The sequence below is a fragment of the Anopheles arabiensis genome, chromosome 2 (assembly GCF_016920715.1).
Source record: "Anopheles arabiensis isolate DONGOLA chromosome 2, AaraD3, whole genome shotgun sequence".
In the NCBI taxonomy this organism is placed as follows: Eukaryota; Metazoa; Arthropoda; class Insecta; order Diptera; family Culicidae; genus Anopheles; species Anopheles arabiensis.
In genome coordinates, this window is record NC_053517.1 from 9,185,119 (window position 1) to 9,206,007 (window position 20,889).

General features: G+C 47.9%; 1 protein-coding gene across 20 annotated transcripts in view; it reads left to right on the plus strand.

Moving 5' to 3' along the window:
- The window catches only part of LOC120896066 (TLD domain-containing protein 2), a 107,438-nt gene that overhangs the window by 37,147 nt on the left and 49,402 nt on the right, over positions 1-20,889 (plus strand). For 3 of the 20 annotated variants that reach the window (XM_040299957.1, XM_040299930.1, XM_040299973.1), the window contains exon 1: positions 8,494-9,549. The exons of 7 other annotated variants lie outside the window; for them this stretch is intronic. The gene's annotated coding sequence lies outside the window, so the exon portion shown is untranslated. Of the gene's footprint in view, positions 1-7,083; positions 7,202-8,483; positions 9,550-20,889 lie in introns of those variants that run through there. 10 more of the 20 variants (XM_040299940.1, XM_040299948.1, XM_040299964.1 and 7 more) reach the window with 7 other exon arrangements.

Below are 20,889 nucleotides of genomic sequence, written 5' to 3' on the forward strand. Positions count from 1 at the left end.
GTGTCATTACCGTCCGTCTGTAATCGTCAGTTTGACTGATTGCTCGCACATTACCATAATTGATAATTTGATCGTATGTTCTATAAATCCACCCCCCCCCCTCCCTTCCCCCCGGTGTGATGGCGCCTTCGCTAAGCACGCACCCTGCTCCCGGTCGCTGTTTCGGTACAGGCGGCGATGTAAATGGTAACTTAATTTATGTTATTAATGTCCTCGTCCGCTTCGAGCTATCGAGAGTCAGGAACGTGGAGGAGGAATGGGGGAATTGTAGCCTGCGAGCATTAATCTTCCAGCAGATATGGCTCGCTTTCGGACGGAGCGTTGTGTGACTGCAATGCTCATGCCACTCCGATACCTACCACACGTTTGTCCAACGGCAGCAGTGGTGACTTCCGTCTGGATTTGTACTTTGTTTCGGGGCGGTTTCATCTAACCCTGTGTGTAAGACCCCCGCCTAGCTGGGGAAGTAAAAAAAAGATGAAGTAAAAATAGATTACACCCCGTTCGGCGTGCATTTCCGAACTCTAGTGCCCGTCCGGTGCTCGGTCCTTCCGGTGCTGAGAGAAGCCGCGCACACAGTCACAGTGTATCAAGGTTTCCGGTTCCCCTGGAGCTGTGTGTTTCGCTCGCTTTTGGGGAGTAGTACAGTATTGGTGCGTTGCACTCCACTACTTGTCCTCGTGCGAGGCATTTGCACTTCAGTCTCCTTTCCAGTGTCGCATCGAAGCGCTCGCCCAGCAGTTACTCGGTGTGTCTCCCGGCTGGCTGTGTGCTTATGGTTGCAGTCGATGGTACACTCTCTATCCTTTCCTCCCATCCCCGTTCCATTGGTCTCTCTAAGGTTGCAAACGGGATGGGGAATAAACGCCCTAAAGTCCTCGCCAACTAGCAAGTGTGTCGTCCAACTGGGCAAAGAGGTGGTATCGTACGAAATAGACCGCCACGCAAGCAGCAGGTGGTGGGATGGCAGTTGGAGGAAGCACGTCGCCATGTGTTCCGCCCGGTGACCTTATGACCGACCTGTCTCTCCTAGACTGCTGTCGTGTGTTGGCTATCCTTTTCCGTCTGTGTGCTTTGGTCACATCACATGGGGTTCGCGCTCTAGCTTGCGCATGCCCTTTGCCTGTTGGAGTGTGTGCTAGTGCGCGCGCGCGCGCGTTCACAGCCATCCGAGCGCGGTACCAACGGTGGAGGTGAAGGCCATATCCTCCGGTCGTCGCTAAGCGATGCAATAATCATTCGCTGCATTATTCTCCCCTCCAGTCCCCCCCCCCCCCCCCCTGGCTGCACCAGTTTGGTACACACACCTTCTCGGAGTACACGATGCGTGTCTCCAGTCGCAATAAGCGCGAGAAAAAAAAGTGTAGATATCGAGCAGAATTTACAGTCAGAAAGAGCTTTTTCAACATGTTAGAATTTGAAACGAGAACTTGTAACATATTTAACACACACACAAGGTTTTAATGTTCTCCAAAATGCATTCAACATTCAAATGCAACCGTACACAAATCCACTCATGCGAAGCATTTTTATTTAATGCGCTCTTTCTCTTCGCCATTGCTGTTTTGCATCATAAACCCACAGTGTCTGCCCCACACTCGGTGTCGGCGGTTCATTCTGTTTCAACTTTCGACATTTGGAAATCCCACCAAGAAAGTGGACGCAAAGCCGTCTGGAGGGCTCGAATGAAAGCAAGACATGTAAAGCCTGAGCGCTGTACGTGTAACACAGTCTCAAGTGGAACCCAGCCGCCCACCCTCAGGCAGCTGTACAACTATTCTACCGTACCTATGGGGTTAAAATCCGCCCTGCAGACAGACACTGGTGGTGTAATGCAGCGCCCACTACACCAAACTATACAGGCTTGCTCTAGCAGAGCTTTGCGAGCGGTTAGGAGGGATGAAGCATTAGTTATTTGCACTGTTGTTTCGTGAAGGATATAAATAATACATTGCCCCTTGCCTGGGTCAGTCAGGTGCATTAAAACCACTGGAAGTATGATGGGCTTTCCCTAGTGCAGAGGTTGAGGTTTTAAAATAACCAACCAAATTTGAACTTCTTGGATGTGATGTGATTCTTTTTGAACCATACACTCAGGTAGCAAATATAACTATTGATCAATTGTTGTGCAGTAAAAGCTCACAAATAACTAACTGTCAAAGATATGTCAAGTAGTTACAGCTACTGGTGGTTCGTGTTTGAACCTTTGAACTTTATTTTGGTTTGCTTAACAGCATATCCAACAAGCATCACTCACACTCTCACCCAACCCTTACACGAAATGATATTCCGCATTCTCCGTACTGCAGTTGAAGCAAGCAACCATGCACCAGCGTGTCGTTGTTTTGTTGCTGTTCTGTTTGCGAAAACCTACAGCTAGACTGACCCCGATCGATCGTCTGTCTGGCGCGGGCCCAACAGTAGTAGCTGCACGAGGGACGGCATTTGAGGTGGGTAGAAGTCGTCCCGCGTAGAAAAAAGAAGCCAACCCCAATGGAAGCAACACCGAAATCAAGAAGAAGAAGCAAAAAAGTACACAAAAAATACCCATCATAAACGAAGAAACGATGTAACCGTGTGTAAAACAATACACCCCGTTCGGTGCGGTGCGGCTATACACGTGTCGAATGTGGTTGCATCTGGGCAATCACTGTGGTGTTGGTCACCGTGGGGGTTAAACAAAAATCGAAAGCAGAAAAATGGCAGAAGCTCTTGCTACAGGCAAAGCAGAAGAAGCCCCATTATGCCCAGAGTGGCCAGTGGCCCAAATCGATGCGAAACGGGCAGAGAAAAGAAGCGAGCGATGGCGAGCAGCAGCAACTCGTAAATGGGCTGATACGTAACATACCGAAAATTCTTCCCGCTTGACCGTCGTGTAGCATGGTGGGTATGGGTTTTTGCGCATGTCAAGAGGATGTGCCCTCCCGAAGGGTAGCAGCAGCAGCAGCAGCAGCAAACGTCCAGGCATTCCAGGGTCAACGGGGTTCCCTCCTCCTCTAGGGGAGAGATGGTGGTGAGGGGAAAGGATTTTACGATATATTCCACGTCGGAAATAACTTCACATCACATGCAAAAAAACAACCAGTGGTGCTGGGGTTGCTGTTCGTTGTCGTCCCCCCACGGGTTGCATTTCGGCGGGCAAAACACCGTGTGCGGACGGGAGCTTGCTGATGCACCGTTCCGACCCATTGGCACGTTTGTTTATGGTGTGAAAATTCCCATAAAAGCCACGCTTAATGCGGTTCGCCCCGGTATGAATGGGCCGAAGCTGATCGTGTGGAAATAAAGGCTCCCTCTGTGCGCGCTTCCCTCTCATCCGCCGGAGGGTAGATCCACTGCAGACGAGTGATTATGATGGAAACAACAGAAATAGTAGCAGCAGTAGCAGCAACAGCACAAGCAGCAGAGCACCAATAACGTCAGGCACTTCTTGCTCAGCTTCCGAAGAGCTTACTCCCGGGAGCTTACTCCATTGTTTTGGGGATCGTTTGTTTCAGTTTTTTTGTGCCCTCTCTGTGGCATTTATCACCACTCCCCGAAGGGCCAGTGTAAATAAACTACAACGAAAAGGGGTTACTGATGCTGGAATCCCTCGCGAGAGAAGCGTTCCATTGGAAAGGATACTTCAGTGCACCGTTTAGTATCTGGCAGTGAGCAAGGAGAAAGATTTATTGGTTACAATTGGCAATGGACAAAGAGTGTGTGTGTTTGTATTAGTATCATGTGGAACGTTTACACAAAATTGCACCGTAATGCTTTCGTATGCAACGAGGAGTTATGGAACATTTGATTTCGCTTTCCGAGCGTTTAGACGTGGGTGAAATCAGGGTCTCATTACAGTGATGTCTTCATTCGATTTCACCCAAAATGCTTAAATCAATTGATCGCAAAGGTATGATGGTATAGTTGACTGTTTCATTTCCAATATAAGACATCTAGTTTTGATGTGAAAGATTTTCTGGGATCTATAAAGTTGTCCTGATACGTGTAAACCTGATCTACTGTATAGCAATGACTGCAGCGTTATTACACCCTTTTTCAAATGACGATCCGGACCATTGTGTAAATAGAATGGTTTGAAATGTTAGCTATAGCTCTATCCTATGATTAAATAGAATCCCAATCAATTGATTAATTACACTCGGCAACCCGTCAGGGCGCGGGCACTGCATCCGATCAACAGCTCGTAAAAGATTGAAAAAAGCGTCCTCCCTGTACCTGCACGCACGGAAAATGATTAATCACACGACGCGTTGAAGTTGCCGGCGTGAGCGCAAGCGCGCGTGCCACGGATCATGCGTTACCTTCGCGTATTTGATGATGTCGATGCGCAAAAAAAAATGGGATGCAGGCGCACTCGCGCCAAAGTCACGCCGTCGTGCGCTTCCTGAGATGTTCTAGCCGGAGTCGAAATTGACCTTTTGTGCATTAAACTTGCAGCAAACAAAACAAAAAAGAGAGAGGTATGGAAAACCAAGCGATGAAACGAGTCGTGCGAAATAATAATCGTCATGATGCGCGAACTCTGGCAAGAGGCTGTGGTTGGTGAAGACAAAAGTGCAATGGTGTGTGCAGTGTGTGCAGTGTACAATGTTGAAATGATTAACATTTAGAGCGAATGCGATAGCTGGCTAGAGCTCTGGAGGAGCCCTTGGCGGAAAGCAGTATAACAGATAGTTATTTATCGTTCAAGGATCAAGGGCTCGCGATTACCGTCAGCCTGCGTCAGGGCGTCCGAGTAGCAAATAAACGGTTTAACAGTAAGCTCTGCCGGTGTGGTATATAGAGAGCATGTTTTACCACCAGCAATACTCTCTCATAAAAGCCTGAAGCCTACAGTATCATCAGTTAATGTCGTTGCTTATAGCCGGGTGAAAACAAACAATTAATTAGGTGGCGGTATTACACACTGCTCCTCTCAAGTGGCGAGATGATAATGCTGAAGCAAAATTGGCAATAAAAGTATATGGTGTAAGTTACATTATTGTGGTTTTATTTTGTTGCTCAACCAGTATCGGACGTCCTTTTTATAGTGGTTCACCCATATTTATTTACTCTCATACCGCTCTGGCACTGAACCAGAACCTAGCTTTAATAACTACTTTTCGATATCTACCAATCTCATCAACCAACAAAATTATTACAATTAACTACAAGGGTTCCTTGAAGCTTTAATGGTTTATAGATATGTTGCATCATTAAACTTCAAGAATCACTCAACGGTACGATAATATTATATCGATATGCGATATATCGTTGATCGCATGTATTGATTATGCTATTGCCTTTCAAAAATGAGCAACAATCGTCCTACGGCAAGTTTGGTCTATTAACTTTGTCAATGTCAATTGATTGACTTGAAAATCTACTGATATACTTCAAACGCTCTCAAAAATGCTATTCTTTTTATAAAAATGCTATGCTGAGGGTTGGATGTGGGCTTCGTGCCTGCTTATCGAAGCCAACTCTTATATCAACTGCATAAAAGCCGATTTGTCCGAGCTAAGCACGTGTCAGAACGTGACAGTTGCCCCGTTAGCAAGCAGCAGCTTGCACTGACTTTCTGGGCGAGCCAACGCGTTTCAAACCTTCCAACGCGTTCGGCGGCTGACCCAGTGCGGTGCTAATCTGACCGCTTTGTTAGATGATTTTCGCGATGGGGCTCACACACACACATACATACATTATTGCAGTAAAACCATAGTCCACAATTGACCGCTGGCGCTTGAAGCACGCTTCTTAGCGATCGAAGCTCACGATCGCGGGTGAACAAATTGCACAAATTTGCGTGAGAACAACACTCTACCTAGGCGGCGGCACGATGAGATGGGGCCATAACTGACACCGTTCGCTACCTGTGCGAGGAAAGGTGCAACGAAGGGAACTATGTTAGTGTGTGTGTGTGTGGGTGGGTTTGTACATGAGTCTGCTGAATAGATTTGTGTACCTACCGTTTTATGCTGCACAGCACACTCCGGCAGGGGAACGGTGGCGCTAGACCACGGCATCGAGTGACCGTTCGGTTGTGACCTGCCTCACGTGAATTACCTTTCACTTTCCGTTTGGTCGCATGGAACCAGTTGCCAGGCCAACTTAGGCTTCTAAGACGCGGGCTCTCTTAGAACTGGCTGCCTGCTACATCGCTGTCAACGCGTTGGAGCGTCGCGCCTGCTGTTAACTTCACACTGTTTTTAACAATCTATCCGCTCACGTTGACTTTTAATGTAGGTTGACTTTTGATTAACTTTTGTGACAGTGCGCCATGAGTGATTTTGCTTCGCCTAGTAAGGTAGTCCTTAATGTGACCGAATCTACTCTTAAGGCGAGCTCCAAGATTTAGTTCGCACCTTTTGCCGACTGCTATGGAGAGGATCGTGATATAGTTGGATTGTCGCTAAATCAGATAATACAATATCAAGTTCAAGCACACGTCACTTTTAGTGTTAATTTAGATTAATACTGCGTGATGCATGCCCAAAGTGTTGGAGTATGGCCTTATGCTTGAATGCTTGATTAGGTCGTGGTCATTGAATGTGACTTTGCTGTCATGTACACAAAAATCACAATTTTAATTACCTATTTCCGCTCAACCTTCTTCAACAATAACGATGCAACAATTGCAGAACTTTTCTGTGCCCAGAAGTTCTGCAATTACCACCGCTACCCAGTGAAACATCACGATCGCGCCTCGGTCTTGCGCTGAGTGACTGTCGAGAATCACATGGTACGAAAGCTCGGCCTGATCGTCTTAAGTCACTCAGTGCTGCAGGAAGAAGAAGCAAACGGCAAAAGGCACTCAGGTACAGGTACGCGACGATCGCTCGAAAGCTCACGCGCGCGCACTGTTCCAGCGAAGCACACGCAGCACAAAGTGGTGGAACTCGCGCGCGAGCTTTTAGCGCACCCGAGGACCGACCGTAACCGAACCGAACGGTCGAGGTACGATCGTGCCGGTTTTGGCCATCGTGCCCGGGCTGTGCGGCTCGTGAGCGGTCGAGCTATTAAACATTTTCGAACGGCAAACACGCATTTTAGTCTCCAACCAGTTGCTCCAACGAACGCAAGCGCCGCCAAAGGCAGCAAAAAGGCTAGCGATCTCTTCCGCGATTTTTGTCTGTTTTGTGTCTGTGTGTTTTATGTTTTCTTACCCACCTGTTTTCAAGAATCCCTTTAACGATCCCTTAAACGGCGAGCCTAACAGGTATCGCGATGTGCACAAGTGTACGAAGAAAAGGGCAAACCCGTTTAAAAATCAGTTTTTGGAACGTTTTGCGGGTTGTTAGGTGTTATGTGCTACACTGCTAAAAAACTTGTCTATACAGAAACTACCGCATATGCGTGCCTGGCGTGTGACCCTTTTCGGGCGGAAGTGTGTGCGAGAATTTGCGTGATTTGTGCTTTGTAGAATGGGTATCATAGTGTGTCGCAATCTGGAGCTGTCGAATCCTCCGAGCGGACTGTAGCAGTGCAAGGATCTAAAGTGACAACAACAAAAATCTTGCAAAAATACTGCACTTTTCAATCGCTATCAAGCTAGGCTTTCCCGCTCTCTCGATACTGTTGGCCTTTTCCATTTCGGTTCGGTGTGCGTTGCATCGTGGCGCGAGGGTCGTTACCATCAGCTTTTTTGTTGTTGTTGTTGTTGTTTGTTGGTTGCTTCGCTTCTTCGTTGACGCCACACCACACTCCATCATACTTTATTTTCCCAGCGCTCGTCCACCGCCCGTCCGTCGAGGGTGGTTTCTCTTTCCGCACACCCTCACACCCGCTCTCAAACCCGGCTACTTCCACCCTATTCCACTGGTGGATCGCATTTCTTGGCCTAGGCTAACGGGGTTTGTTTGCCTGTGTGCTTTGCGCGCTGTGCATGCGATCGAGCGCGCGTCCAACGACAAACGATGACGACAGTTGCTATTTCTGCAGATCTGCCGAGACTGCAGAGTGTGCGCGGCTTCGTTATCGCCGGCGGAACAACGAGAGCGAATCCGAGAGCATATAAACACACGCACTCACACACACTCATACATCCACAGGGTGACGTTCATTTTGCAAGTGAAAGTTAGACGCCCTGCTCCTCTTTCGCTATCTGCCGGCTGTGCGCCGCTGTGCCTGATGGGGGCCACATGTGCTTTCGCGTGTGTTAGCAGGGCAGGGTAATGCGCCGCTCGCGCTGTAGGGCTGTTGATCGCGGCATTGGATTCGTTTTTGTTACTCTCTTTCGCCTCCGCCCTGTCGCTAAGATAACAACACTTACACACGTGTCGCTTGTGACCGGTTGTTACTATCGTGCGGCGCCCGAGTGTATGTGTGTTGCGGAAGGCCATTAGACCATTTTCTTACACACCATGTGCGCATCTTTCGCTTACACTGGCGCGCTTAGTAGCACTGCGAGAGCGTGCAATGTCCTTTTCCGTTCTCTCGCGGCCGTTTTCTCTCGCCAAGCTTCCTATAAATACAGCTTCGCAATTCTGACTGTTTCTGGGTGGTGCGACACACCTTTTCCCGTCTAGTGAGTTAGTGTGCTGTGGCAGGTCCGTAAGGACGCACACCGATCAAGAACCGCAATAGTAAAAGCACAAGATCGAGAGAGAGATATCTGTTGCGCTAGTGACGTGGCTATAAAAAGCAAACAAATGTTTTAGTTCTCGTCTTCTTTGATTCTGTATAGTGCAGCTCAACAACATCCCTGTAAAATCAGCAAGAGTGTGTACCAGTGCGATGTGACTGTAACAATTGTCAAAGCTAAAGATCTGATCGTGGCAGGAAACAAGATTGCTTGCTTCTTCTTAACGTTTGTACCCAAAATCGTCTGCGTGTGCGTGTGTGTCCATAAGTGCGTTTGAGTGCGTATAGTGCGGCATCTAAGCCGTCAGTGTGTGTGTGTTTGTGTGCGTGTGTAGATGCGTGTCCCTCATTCGATATATTTTGTGCGGTGGAGATTCGTAAATGTGTGTGATCATCTCCCGGTTGATGTGCGAACGCGTGTAGTTGCTGTGTAATTTAAAGTGTCTGTTAAAAATCCTGAGCATCAAAAAAGATCGCACCAGTACCTCCACTGGGCCTGTAGAACCCCGAATCGTGGCCACTGAAGCTCAAAATCGAACCACCGTGGCCGCTGTTCCGTTGGTTGGTGGATGTGTCACGAGAAGTTGTTAAAAATAAGCTTCCCAGAACGCCATTTCGGACACACTTGCCCATTCTCCGCAACCGGACGATCGGGAGAGCGCAGCACACCCACACAGCGACGAAGGTCTGGGCAAGAAGATCCACCGTATCCTGAGTCTAACGAAACACATCATCTCAATTGCTCCGTTCGAACGAGCAAAAGCCCGGTGGTAGAAAGTGAGGAGCGGAGCAGAGTGGTAACAGTAGTAGTAGTTCGTCAACAACCTGCGCTTGACCAACGTTCGTTACATCCCCCCCCGCTATCCTGTGTGTTTATGTGCCATAACAGCAGCAGTGCAGTCATCGCAAGAACAAGAGCTGTGCGGGCACGTGCTTAGCGACCGAGTCAAGGTGTGATCGAGATACAGTTGCGGTGTACCGGAAGTAAGTTTTTAATACCGATAATGCTCAATTGTGTGATTGTACTTTAGGAACCATCGATACAGAAGCTGCAAACGATTGTACTGTAATTTCAACGTCCGTTAATGCTTTGTCGTATATTAACAACGTACGGCATTAAATTCACTCTTCAAGATTCAATAGAGGCATTAGAATCTCTTCAAAAGAATTTAGTCCAAAGAATCGAATACCCATTTTGTGTGGAGTATCTTCAATGCGGAAAGAGACACCAACTTTGCGGGACACTTGTGCAAAGCTGCGGCGTGTCGCATCATTGCCAAGTCCCGCAGTGGGGCAGCATTCCAGCTGTTCACACGCACCCGCACTAACACACGCGCAGAAAACATCTGATTTGCCCTCGTCTGCCAACGATCATCAGCTCAGCAAACGGTAGGGATAGAAAGCACGGCTCCCGGCGACAAGCCCGGCTGCCACTAACACACATACATTCGCTTTGGTGATGGCTTAAAGCGTCCGCCACCCCCAGGACACCAACCTCTGGATGGTCCGTGTAGTGTGGTTCCTTTCCTTTTGAGCTACGCACGAGACTTTTGACATCCCGTGAGGGTTCCGAAGGGTTAGGAAATGTGCTGGCCGATGCCTTCGTTTTCCAATAATCGTGACCGGTTTGTGTCGCTTCTTGCCCCTTTATTCCCTTGTTTCTTTTCGTTTTCCTGGGCTCCATAGCGGGATGATCCGGCAAAGAAAGTCGAGTTTGAAGCACACACTCTCTCATACACTGCCTTTGCCGTCGTTGGGATGTGGGCTTTTGAAAAGAGATCTAATTGACGCTAATATTGGCCTCAATTTGGGGGGAAAATAGATGCACGTTATGCTCCTCCTGCACGATGTTCGATGTTGGTGCATAACCCGGTATCTTCGAAATTCTTCGGCTTGAGCACAAACACAAGCAAAGAGCGCCTTTGTGTGCTGCTGCTGATCAATTCTACCAACCAGAAACCAGAAACGAACAAAGCGGCGGCTAGTTCCGCGATCATAATATCAGTTTAATGGTCTTACGGTCTCTCCAAAACGGTGTTTGTTCGGGCGCTTCACACAACACAGAGCAACGCTGTTCGCTCCAAAAGTTTAACCACTCCGCGGCCGGCAACTCGCTTGCCCAATAGTGCACACCCCCTCGCCACCCAGTCGCACACGACGCACCCAGGAGCGTCCGTTAGCCAACGAACGGCACACTCCATAAGCACCATCGCACGTTGGCTGTGTGTAGCGCTTGGACACAGTTGAAATCTGGTTTTGCAGCCTCTTGCCTGCGCGAGCCCTCGTCGCGTCGCTCGACAGCGTTTGTCATATTTGCCTTCCTCGCGACTGATCGCGCGAGATTGGGCCGCGCTCGCTCGCCCGTGTGTGTGTGTCTGTGATCAGTTGGTGGGTTTTGTATCCGATGGTTTGGTTTGTTGATTTTTTCCCCCATCTTTCCTGTTTGCTTCGCTGCACGTCTGCATACGTGCGTTGTGAATCAAGCCACCCCGAACGGCGGGCCCATCTGAGACGCAAGTGGTAACCTTCTTGAGGTGTTTCATGCCAACAGCCGCCAAGCCCCACGAAACCAGTCGCGTGTGTAGCGGCTGGCTGATGGCAGGCAAGCCGGCTGCTGAACCAGACGCGGAGTGCTCGCTCTCGGATCAACCATGAAGCCTCCTGGAGCGGCCGCACTTGTGCTTAATGGCCTCCCCGAGCACGTGGAGCTACGCACGAGGGCAAGCGCAGTCAGCGCAAAGGAATTCTTGATCGGTTTCACGATCGGTTTTGAACGATCCACAATCCACAGAAGAGCTGGACGAGATTTTATGCTAATGCGGGCAATGAAGCGGTTGTTGATTTGGTGGATGTTGAAAAAACGGTTCTCAAGGTGAAGTGTCTAGCTAGCTGCACATTGTGCCGGCGGGACAGCGCACACGGAAATGGTGCTTAATTATTTTGAAGCGCTGCCGCAACAAGTCTCGTCAGATGTTGATAACTCCAGCAAATGTCACAACTGATCACCATCAGCAGTGTGCGACCAGCATTCCAGTACACGTTCGATGTTGTTGTGCATGCTGGTGTTGGTAATTATTGATCTTTTCCTTTCCTTGCCAAAGCACATGCTACAGCCACTAGCAGTAGTAGGCACGCTACTTCGTGCTACCAGGATGCAATAGGGCCTGCCGGCCTGCCAACAACCGGCCTGCGCTCGGCTGAAGGCCAACATCCTCGAGCAGCAGTACAATTGCAAGAGAACTCGATCGTTAGAGAATGCTGCAAGTGAATTGGACGCAGCCTGCCTGATTTGTTGTTTAGGGTTTCTTATTAGATTCTTACTTTACATACACACCATGGAGCGGTTGTAAATGGGATTGCTCCACCGTAACCAGTAGTAATAGCAGGTGGTAGAAATATGTAGTATATGTCTGGGGTTTCACTTTCCAAAATCAGGCGTTTTGGGTTGGTTTGAATGGGATTTGAGGTGCGCTACACCGGTATGGACTGGTTTAGCCGAGATCATCGCTCCAGTGCGGTGCACACACATCACCCACAAGAAAGGTTGTTAGGAACTGGTTTGTAGCATTCCAGCACTTTCAACACGCACCCAGGCCAGTGCCCGGCAAGCTTTCAATAGATCCGTCTGGAATCATTGTCCTTTTTTGTGGTTGAATTTCATTTGACAAGTGTCATCGATTACTTTGGAATTAGGTTAGAAAATCACCAAACAACTAATACATGTTCTTCCATGACTAACCTTAGCTTATTGTTGCTAAAATTCCCCTTGGATGCCTCTTGACGCAAATCGCTAATTCTGCGTCAATGTAAATCCCACTAACATTAAGTGAAAACCTACCATTCCTGGATAGGTGATTCCCAAAACTTCAAAACCTTCAAAAGATTCGATTCTGGAGGCTGAATCCCACTCTTATGTGAAAACTTACAATTCGGGATAGGTGATTCCCAAAACCTTCAAACGATTCCATTTTGGAGGTTGAATTAGATCAGACTTTTTTTCTCCCCCACTGCCACCTACGGAGATGAAACTCCAATGTGTGTGTGTGTGTGTTTGTGGAGATGCTCTACCTTTCATTGGAGAAGTGTAAATTAAGCACAAGCCCCCTATCTGTTCCTGGCCTAGCTTGCTCACCTTTTTTTTCTCCTTGCACCGGTTCACCTTAGCACCCCCCACATCCACATAGGCTGATCGTAGCCACGTAGCCTCACTTAAACCGATACAAATTGGCCCTTCTTCTAATGTCCATAGCTGTCTCGCTGTCTCCTTTTCTATTCGATACACACACACAAAGTCCACACAGACTGCTGACGCGTTGCGTGCTAGATTTGCACGTGTGAAAAATGCTCCTTTCTGACCTTTTTTTTCTCTCTCTGAACCACTAGACGTGTGCGACAGCCTTCAAATAGCTCGCGATTCCATTGCACCCTGACCGGATTTCCTCCTCGCGTTCTAGTGGTGGGGACAGGGCGAACAGAAAAAAAAGTAAATTAAACCACCCCATATCCAATCGTTTGCGTATTGCGTGAGGCAATGCGGCTCCGGTTAGTGACATCAAGATGGCGTTAGCGCCGGAGCTTTGTATACCCACTGACACTGCTGCGGGTGCTGCCGCGGTTTCAGCGGTGGATGAAACTGAAATTTTACCACCGGCCACTAATTAGCACACCGGTTAGCGTTAATTATCGCTTCCTTAGAGTCCAGCGCGAGATTGCTTGCCACATAGCGCTTTGCTGGAATGAAAATATCACACTCAGTTTGCACTTGCGCGCGCGCGCGCACCCGCTTACCATGGACAAAGCACCACGTCGCCGGGTCTGTCGGTGTTTGCATTCAGCTGAAGGTGCGCTGAACGTGCTGTGATGAGCCAGCCCATCACACGCTTGCGTGCGCAATCGAAAGCGAAAGGACAACAACATCTTCATACGAGGTTAAGTAGCTTATTTAAGATCGATTGAAGATTTCCAATCGCTGCTTTTTTGTTGTTGTGTTTCACCCGTCATTTTGCTCTTTTTTTTTTTGTTCTTTTGCCGTGTTGTGAAGGTAAATGGTTATCTTGTTTAATGGAAAATGTTCCATTAAGCCACTAAAAAGCTTGCATTGGATGAGCTGTTTTAAGTGCATCAGAGGCTCAGTTTGAAAAGGTAAAACATTCGAAATGATTCATACCTTAACTTTCCATTCGTAGCAACTTACAATTTCTCGAACACTGCAAAAGTTCCCACGCAAAAGCAAGTAGTGTGATAAACGATGGTGATTTTTACTAGCCTGTAAAGCAGTAAAAATTCACTTTAAACCCTCTAACCTTCACAATCCTTTCGGGAGCGATCGCTCAAAACGATCGCTTTTGCCTCAATGGTGGTGCGTGCGTGTTGTACCGTCGACGACCACGGGGGAGGGTGGTTGGTCCACGACAATCAACAGGTGTACGTATCTCGTAAAGCATGGTCTTAAAGTTTGCATTCTCATGGATATTATAAACATAAAAATAAAACACAGCCAGATTCTTGAGCAAAATGGTCCCCGTAGCACATTCCGTACGCGCTCCAACACCGCCGTCGGACTGCCGTTTACATGACCGTTCCCCTTCCGTTTGTGTATCCCTTATCTCTATACTTGCACTGAGGCATTACAGTCAATGTCAGGAGCGACAATAATCACAGCGACCGCCACAGATTCTGACACCACCGGGAAACCAATAAACCACGACCTCAGAGTGGCGGCAGTAAGGGTTCGAATTTCGTTCAAGCGACAGGGGGGCATCAGGTTGCGGTTATTATTTTGCACTTCTCGTCATTTATCCGCACGCTGCAAGACCACCAACGATTAGCGGTTCTACGGAAGGGAATGTCGGCGACGGGGGGACTTCAGGATGCGCCAAGGGAGTGGCTGGAAATGAACAAGGTTCAGGAGTCTGCTGCTGAGATGTAATCGAATATATCAGCTCCTAAATTGGTTCAATTTGAATTAAGATCACTCAAAATAAAGCACTGTATGTCTATATTTGCTCGAGGGCTTTCCATAGCAAGCCTCGCAGAATCGTTGGATGTAGTCGCACCCTTCGGGGGAACAGTTGAACTTTAGTGTTTCACAATATATGGACGGGACGATCGTAAACTCATTTGTTTTCATCCACCTTACCAGATAAAACTAGCTACGACTGGTTGATAATGCAATCTCCTTTACACCTCAGGCTATTAGTAGCATTTATTAAAAGGCGAACAAATGATTCTTGCTTGCAATGTGTAAACACACAGAAAAAACTGGTTCATGGTGGAAAAAATGTGCACCGATCGCAAAAACATTTTGATTTATTATGAGATGTTTGCTTCTATTAATGGTGCGCGAGTACTAAAATACTTTTGACATCAAGAACAAATCTTTTAATAGTGAACTACATCCAATGCAACTTTGTGATGTTCATTCCTGTTGCTGCATGTGTTGCTCCGTGCAATCGTGTGCATCTGTGCGCGGCAGCAAAGGCGTCACACCCCGTTGAGAGCGGAATGCTGCTGCTGCTGCTGCTACTACTATTGACCACACACAGCTGGTGGTGCAGACGACGGAACCGATGCAATCCGATGCTGATAGCACTGGGTTGCACAAACTAACACCATCTAATGGGTGCTACCAATACCAAGCTGTACCGAGCGCAACGCCGAAGTACCGTGACTCGCGCTGCAGCATTATTTGCACACTGACAAGAGGTTGACCTTGGTCGGTTCTCGGTAGCACCATATACCTTTGGTGTGGTTGCCTCTAGCAGTTCAGACCAGTCAGAACACGGGCAACCACGCACGCATTCGCACATATAAGAACAAAATCAGACCGGAGACACAACGCCGCGCACCGCGTTTGTTACTACTCGCGAGGCGAGGCGTTACACTTACGTGCAGCAAAACCGGTGTAAGACTGTGTGCTGCGGTGACATAGGACAGGTTGAACAAAAACAACCACAAATGGGTGAGAGGGATATGATGGGAAGGCACAACGGTGGGTTTATGTGTGGCATTGTGCGGTGTGTGATCATAAACTTTGCTCGAAGCGTAGAATGGTGGGATATTTGCCGAGGGAGAAGCTCGCACCGTGAGAACATTATGGTGGGATGTATATTAAAATGTAATGTCTTTTAGATTTGTAAAATACTTTAAATAACACTTTTAGACAGCCCATCGACGAGACCCTCCTTTGCAGAATAAATCAGAAGAGATGATTACTATTCCTTCGCGTGAACTTCCCGTTCGACACAAACAAGTTTCGGCAAGACGCAAAAGCGCACACACCTCCTCCGTACGTGTGCAGGGAAATAGCAAACAACTTTTGTTGATTCAACACCTTCAAGACACACACACACACACACCCTGGCGCGCACACACTTGCCTGCCAACCGCGCAAACCCTTTTCGCGTTAGCATTTTATTTCGCCTCAACAGAAACGTTTGAGCGAACTATGATGACAGCATTTTAAAAACGGTTTATACCTGTTCCGCGTTTTCGGTTCAACGATTCGGGGGCCCGTTTCGTTTCATATTAGCACCTCTCCCCGTGCGATGAGCTCATTCTGGCTTTTTCTGGTTCCACGGAATCGTGAGGAATTTGGCAACGATCCCAAACGGAAAACGCTCGGAACGTAACAATAATTCCTTTGGCTGGCTTTTAACTTTGTCCACATGGCGCACGTTCATCACTGCACTGATGTTTAAGGGGAAAGAATTTTTCATCACACAAACACACAAACACACACATTGCAAGTGCAAGGCCGTTCATGGGGTGGCCCCCGCACGCGTTCGCTCCCACGTGGCGCTGTCCTCGATTAAGGCGATGTCCGCCTGTGTGTTTGTGGAGAAGGCGGCAATTAAAGTTTTTAAACGTGCCGCGTGGCAAATATAGACTCCTAACCTCTACCGTTGTAGAATTAATTATTGGAGAGCATTAGTTTCTTTTCGCCCTAACTGAGACTGTTTGTAAACTGTTCTGATTGTGGCGTTTTTAAAGGCATTATTTTATTAATCTGTGCTGGTCAAACGCTTAAAGGTAATGCTTTATTCACATTGCCGTTCCTCTGCTACGAATCGAGCGACCTCCAAAGTTCGCGCGTGATCTCACCTTGAGCTTGTCCCCCCTCCAAAAAAAAAGGCCACATGTGGAAGCTATTTGTTTTATTTGCTCTCGCAAAATGAAATGGGACCCAAAAAAACGGCAGCGCGACCCTAACCCAAAGTGTGTTAGATGAAGAGTGGCAGGAATCGAGAACAAATGTCAGTTTCTTGGCTAATGGTTATGGTTACCATGGTGCAGATTTGGTGGACCAGCACACTGTTGTTGGTGGTGTTGCTGCTGCTGCTGCTGTATGAAGCAAATTGAAGGCTGTCAGCTTCGTCGGCTGTCTAATCGAAATGGACGGAAAGGGAATATTTTTGCAACCATTTTTGCTCGCTCTTCTACCACCCGCTGTGTGTTGTTTCTGTTGCTTCGTTATGTTTTTTTTTCCTCTCCCAAAATGTTGACCTTTTTGCCGCTCGGTGTTCATTAGCAAGCGGAAGATATTTGTATCAAATCGGAAAATGAAGTATGCGCCCGTAGTACCGTTTTGTGGATGGATTTTATAGCGCATTAAAATTTTCCGTTCGAAGTGGCAAACCACACTTTTCGAACCATATCCCGTCCACGTGCTGTGGGGACGGATTTATTGGAAAAGGTATAAAACTGGCTGTAATTAAAACCGATATCTCAACCGATTTTAAATTGCACAGCGCGTTTGGCGCAGGCCGTGAAAGATCAGAACTTTGGCCGGAACGATTTGCACAACAGCATTAGGAGAAAGGAGAACGCGCTTGCATGTGCCCCGGCAAACGGTTAAACAAAGTTTTATTGCTCATAAAATGTGTGGGCCGTGCCGGTACGACACTTGAGGCCAAAACACTGCCGCCTGTTCCCCATTCATCATCCGGTACAAAAGCAGCATAGTGTGGGCCGCTGTCCCTGCGCAAAGGGACGACGCAAAAATACTCCCACCAAAAAGGCGAGCGTTTCGGTAGCGTGAAAGCACCACAACAACAACAACCCGACACAACATGCACTCTTCTCCGATGCACATCACGACACTTACTTTCACGTTCCCTTCGCGTTTCACCCGCCTAAAAATACGCTGGCCCTCTCTACATGCGCACCTGCGATGCGATGGTGTGAATGCACCTTTTGATGCAACGTGCAACCGCCGGCGGCACCTCTGCGGGGTGATGCAGGTCTGTAGCCATTTCTGGCCGGTGGCCAAACACGCTGCCCGGTTAAATGCACCCGGTTGTCGATTGCATATGCACACACACACACATACACGCTGCGCACGGGAATAGTGGACGTGGTGTGATGAAATCGTGTGCCCGAAAACACAACTGTGACGAGACGGGTTTTCGTGGAGGAGACGGGATGAAAAATGCAAAAAAGCGAAAACAAAATGCGAAGGGGCTGTGAGGAAAGTGACAACTTTTCCTCTAAATTTCCTCTTTACTCCTGGTGCCTGCGGTTGTAGGGGTGATCGATGGATTGACGATGGAAAGCGAAAGTATCTTCTTTAAATGTGTGGCTTTGCTAATGCCAACGTACATTTCAGGCTTAACAAAACGGATCCTCGGTGATTTTTAAGGAAGGAAAAAATGGTTAATTTGCACATTATCATTTTATGTTTGTGTTTTACACAGTTTTGCAGAGGTTCTCATAGTTGTGGGACACTTCATTGATTCTTTCGAACGGGGAATGCACCTTACTTAATGGGAATTTCACTCTATAGTCTCCTTTTTGGACAAATCCAATAGGAATTACCAAAGAGCCTGTCCAAAAAGGTGCCATCTACTCCAATTCCCATCAGATAAAGTTAATTTCCCCTAAGAAAGAGTCAAGGAAGTATTTCACAAACTATGAGAACCCCTAAGAATCCATGGAACTAACAATATTCCTCCAATTTTTATGGATACATAAGTTGACCGATTTCAAGCTACACATAACAATGAGGTCATATTGATAAACAATCTGAAATCCGGATTGCCTCATGCACATTACGGCACTGCAGAGCCCTATCCACTTGACCTGTCAAATTAAACCGGCTTACTACCCTTGCCCCCCCGGACCGCACCAATTTGTCCTCGTTCTTTTCCCCAGTACTTAGCCCTATCTTTACTGCTCCGAAAATTACTGCTTCCAAGTGCGGCTGCTGCTGTCAAACGAGACGACAAAATAAAACAACAACCACAATCCTTCAGGGCAGGTTCGGATAAATCGCTCAACTATTTGTTTTTTTGTCATTTTATTTCCCGCCTGTACCATCGGTCGCTCAGGTGCTGCACCTAAGCAGCAACACACACACGTTCGCGCGCGCTTGATTAAGATATCGAACTGTACCAGCCCGGGCCACGCCAGCAGCAACCCGCCAAAGCACCGTGAGCGCTTTTCGTCCGACCGTTCCGTCGGTCCTCGGTCGGCTCGGACCGGTTGCAAAATCCTTGGAAGGGTTATGACCGAAGGTTACGACGAAAGTGGAACGGAAATGAAGGGCCGCGCTGGTGCCGCGCTCACCGGGACACCACAAAACACCTCCAACGGAATCTCACCGATCGGGTTTATCGGTTCACATGCTGCTGCTGCTCCTACTGCTATTACCGTGTGTCTGCAATGTGTCTCGATGTCACGAGACGCACGCACACCCAACGGGTCTGTCGTTTTGATGGCTCGCGGGCAGTGTAATTTTAGTATGTTTGTTTTATTTTCATTTCCAATTACCGAACGGTATTACGGGCGAGAAGTGTCGTGCCCCATTACACCCCACCTTATATGTTTGTGTGTATTCTAAAACGGGGCAATTTTTCCTCCATCAACTGTGGAGGAGCAATGAGAAGGACATTGGAAGTAGTTTCAATCATTTTCACAGTGAAACAATGTTGTTGTATTAAATCTGTAAATTCCAGTTATGATGCAATGCCTCGCACATCGTGATTGTTCAATTAGAACCTGAACAATTCAGAATAGTTCCAGCTTTTAAGGAAGCCATGATAATCTCCCCTCCGAAGTCCTTATATTGTATTCAAACATTGCATAATTTCAACTTACTATCTTATTTGTACGGTTGTCTGAAACCTCATTCAATGGGGTCCTGCCTGACTAACCAGTTTGGCCTCAATTGCTCAAAGCCCATCCAGTCCATTTGTAATAAAATTATCTGAATAGGACAACATTACGCTGTAATAGCTTTGCACGATTGCTTTCCCGCATGCCACCCGTTAAACGTCATCGATCAAATGGATCGCGTTCGCAGCTTTTGTCCCTTTTGTTGTTCGGGTGACTTAATGTTGGGCCATATTTCATTCCCCGAAGCATCGATCCATTAGCCTTCGGCCGACTGGCAAACCGCGACACTGACAAAATAGCGTGTGTGTGTGTGTGTGTGTGCTATGTCCTAATGCCGGACACACAAACACGATCGAGCGTCCGTCCCAGTGCGTCTGAGTGATGAGGCGTTGTATGGGCAGAGGTCTTTGTGTTTCTTCCGTTTTGTTGTGGTCCCAGCTATGTTACGCTCCTCTCCTTAACATTTAACACGGTAACCGAAGCCCACCCCGTTTTGCTGACCAATCGATGCACCACCATCCGAGCGCACTGGCTGGCGTACAATGAGCGGCACAATGTGCAATGATGCAACGGCGGTGACGGAGACGGTGGTGGTAACCCCACTCATCGACACCGTTTCGCGGGCTCTGGGACGCGGCCGGTGGAGGTCGCAGGCACACGGGCTAAGATTAATCAGTACTTACACAATTTTCAGCTGCATTTCGTAATTTTCATATTTTCTTTCTGCACGCTGCATAATGGTGCGAGCGAGCGGGCGGCACATTGCGTTTCGGGAGTTTGGCGTGCGTTAAGTTTTCTTCCTCTTTGCGATTCGATTGGAAAAACAAACACGCGTTGGAAAACGATTGTGTGTGGGCCCGTTCCACGCACAGAGCTCGTTCGTCAGAGTGTGTTGTCGGTTTAACAGACTAAATCGATTTTTATAATCATGTTACAGTGCTAGCGTTATGTCTACTTTTAATAGATTTCGTTCTTCTTTCGCCATCTTTTCACCACATACTGACGAGGGCACTGGGTGCACAGAACTCTGGACTGTCGTACACACATCGAAACGGATGTGCGCGTCCGTTTCGTTCGGCATTGCATTCCAGCTACGGGTGCAACGATTCGATGCACATATGGAACGCATAAAATGCAGCGCATTGAGCAACAGCGGTGGCGGGAGACGGTGCTTTGATGGTTACTGCAAGCAAGGCAAAATCTATTTGC